Source organism: Salvelinus alpinus, chromosome 10 (genome assembly GCF_045679555.1).
Source record: "Salvelinus alpinus chromosome 10, SLU_Salpinus.1, whole genome shotgun sequence".
In the NCBI taxonomy this organism is placed as follows: domain Eukaryota; kingdom Metazoa; phylum Chordata; class Actinopteri; order Salmoniformes; family Salmonidae; genus Salvelinus; species Salvelinus alpinus.
This window is the reverse complement of record NC_092095.1, coordinates 59,486,306-59,489,724: the sequence shown is the minus strand read 5'-3', so window position 1 is coordinate 59,489,724 and position 3,419 is coordinate 59,486,306. Positions and strand designations below refer to the sequence as shown.

The following is a 3,419-nucleotide window of genomic DNA, read 5'->3' as shown; positions in this document are numbered from 1 at the left end:
CTCTCTTTTTTGCATTCTCCCTCTTTCTCTCGTTTTCTCCACCGCTATTTCTGCCTCCATCTCTTTCTTCAGTCTCACTCTCTTTCTCTCACACCTGAGTCTCTCTCTTCCCTAATGAATGTCTCTCTACTCTACCCACATCCTTTAATTCCCCCTCCTCTCCCTCACTCGCTTCTAATCAAGACAGTAAACTGTATCTGGACTGATCAGATGTGTATCCATGTAGGATTAGGAATGGAAAGATTGTGAATGGCCGATGGGATGATTGCTCAGACCTCTAGGCCAGGATATGAATGCCCCTGGTTTAGGTCTTTCACACGGGTACAAATGCATGGTGGTTAAACCTTGTGTAATCCACAATAATTCCACATAATCAAAGAGGCTGTTTAGGGACACATACATGTGTGTGTGTGTGCATGCGTTTGCGTGTGTAAGCCTCAGAGCAATAAGGTTTTATTGCACTGTGATGAGCTCTTAACCCCTCTTCCTCTTTCCTTCCTTCTACAATTCTATTTCTCCTTTTCCTCTCTCCCCTGCTCTCTCTGTCCTGAATCCCTCCATCCCCAACTACCCCCCCCCCCAACTCCCCAACTCTCTCTGTGTCCTGGTCTGGGTAGAGGACAAAGCCATGTCAAAGTAAGATGGAGAAGAGCAGGACCATCCAGGGACCACTGTTCTCATCCACAGTGATGTGTGTGTGTGTAGTTATGTGCAGTTGTGTGTGTTTCCTTTCTCTCTCCCCCTCTCTCTCTAGTCAGTGAGTGTTGGAATTCCACAGGTGTTGAGGGATTATTACAGTTTCCTTGTTGATATTCAATTGGCACAGTCGCCAATTTAGGGCAACAGCGATGAGGTCCCTCTCAAAACAAAACCTATTCACCATTGGAATATTAAACATATGAAAACAGGCCCCTGTGCTAATGCCCCAGAATCATACACTTCCGCTTTGATTGTCAGTTTTCCAAGAACTTACCTCTTTTGCAGTTATCTGGGTAGCAACAAATGAAATGGTGAGAGCGGATGGGGCTCAAGCATTTCAAATACAGGTGCCAGTTCCATTTTGTGTTTGTTTGTCCACAATCGTTTTTTTAATGCAGGGAGTGGTCACCTCTAAAAAGTGTAAACACTGGTCATGTTTGCTCTAAATAAGGAGCAGTTCTCTATTTGACACACAGACACACACCACACACATAGACACACAGTTTATCTCCATATTTATCTCCTCCCTTGTCTCTGTAGCCAGTTGCACCTATGGGCTGGTATGAGATGAGGTGAGCGATGCCATAAATACCTTTGTTTGGGATCTTTGTTTCCACCCCGGAGGACAAGGGACGGTGCACTTCACTGTTCACCCATGCTGGCTGTGTTTGTCAAAGTTAGTCGAACTTTGGGTAAGCTAACTTTTGTTTGTTGGTCTGTGCATGTTTTACCGCTTGTTAAAGTATACGACAGCCATTTAAAACAATAATTTGTGTTTCAGTAACGTGTTCGGCGCAGGTTTGAAACAGGATCGACGCTGTCTGCGAGACGCATCATTGAAACCGTTCTGTTGGCTGTGTATGCCTGGAGAGAGTTAGAGATATGTGAATTCGTCCATAGTTGCCAATATATCTTGGCTAGTAGAAAGGGTTGGAAGCAATTTTTCAACTAACCAGGGCCTCGTTTCCCAGAGCCTTTGTAGCGTTAATATCATCGTTAGAACCTTCTTACGATGTAGCTTTAGTAGCCCAGGTGTTTCCCAGAGCCTTTGTTAGTAAAGCGGCTCTGAAAAACCTTTGCACATCTCTGAGTGATCCAGACCACTCGTAGAGCAGCCAAGGTGCACCGTTAGATGCTTTTTTTGCCGTTCCGCGTCACTATATTCATAGAGGATCTTCGCTAAACATAGACTCAACATGTTGATTCTATCTGTCTGACTGCGACTGCCGATAACTTTAGAACGAAGTTGACTACAAATGCAAAGTATCCAAAGTATTTGCAAGGGTAAATGAATGCTTCAAATGAAAACCGAGATGACTGCATTAAAAGATATATAGGCTGCATGGGCCTATGTAGGCTATTTCAGTTATACTGAAATCTATTTCATGTTCAATCAATGGAGTTCTATTTTGCGACTAGGCTACTGTCTATAAAAAAAATGTTTTGCCTCAATGTGTTTCATGATATGTGACAACATGTGCGAAATGACGTGCCCAATCTGTGATGTTGCGCCTTATTATTAGGGAAGCATAATGAACTACCTCAATAGCCTTTTTGCAGACATAGGTGGTAATCTCTCTCTAGGAGCTGATCCGTCGTCACTATTGTGGAGTAATTCTAATGTTAAGGTAAGATTTGAATGGATAAAGCTGACCCGAGAGCAGCGCTGCCTTTCTTTTGATCCTATCAGTATCGACACATGGTCTAACGACGCACTTAGTGAACGTTCGCTACGTGCTTGTTTGGGGAAACACTTCAAAAGTTGGCTCATAAATAACGTAAATAACGATGCATCTGGTACGATCATCGTAATGCTTAAGTTACATCGACACTGGGAAACGAGGACCTGTTCTTGCACATACTTTCTTGGTTCAGAAGAAAAGTGTATCTTATCAATGTCCATGTTCAGTTGCAGGTGGTTCTCCAAAAACCAGGGAATATTCAGAAAGATAGTACAAATCTAAGTTTTGTATCGAGAGAGAAATGCCTCATGCATGTGTTTGGATCTTTGTTTTGGTCGCACTGTGTGATGCGCTGTCATCTTTTTTTTTTTTTTTTACACGTGGCCATGGACGCGTCGCATAGAAATGACTAGTTCCTGCAAAGATGTTGGGAAATGCTAGATGTCTGGCAGCTAATATGGCGAGGGAACTCCTCACTTGGTGCCAGACGTGGCTTTTACAAACTTATATTCTCTGGTTTTGGGAAAACCACGTGCAACTAAACACAGACATTTATAAGATAGACTTTACTTCCGAATCAAGAATGAAGAAACTATTAGCAAAATGTTACTTAATGTTAGTTTGTGTCCCTTACATTAGGTAGGTAGGATTTTTAAAAAAGAATTTGGCTGCCCTAAGCGAATGAGCTGGTATTCAGGCAAAAGATTTGGGGTTGCTTTGGCAGTCTAACTAGTTGAATTTTCTTTGTTATATGTTTTGTTTGTATATTTGTCTTATTTTGATACCACTTCTCCAGAGCCTTCCAGGGCTTGTTGTCTTTTGGGGAGTTATTTTGGTTAGAGAGGAGTGGCAAGTCTTAAGAATTAATGTGTGTGCTTTAGCATGCTAATTATCACAAGTGTGTTATCTTTCAAAGAATGTTTCATATTGAGTATGCTATCTAACAAAGAATGTTTCATATTGAGTATGCTATCTAACAAAGAATGTTTCATATTGAGTATGCTATCTAACAAAGAATGTTTCATATTGAGTATGCTA

The 3,419-nt window shown here is 41.8% G+C and overlaps 1 long non-coding RNA gene across 1 annotated transcript; it reads left to right on the top strand.

Annotated features, from left to right (window-relative positions):
- The first annotated feature begins 1,177 nt into the window (after positions 1-1,177).
- LOC139532440 (uncharacterized) lies at positions 1,178-3,032 on the top strand. Its single transcript, XR_011666574.1, has 2 exons — positions 1,178-1,391; positions 1,481-3,032. It is a non-coding gene; the product is annotated as an uncharacterized lncRNA (long non-coding RNA).
- Positions 3,033-3,419: the final 387 nt, after the last annotated feature.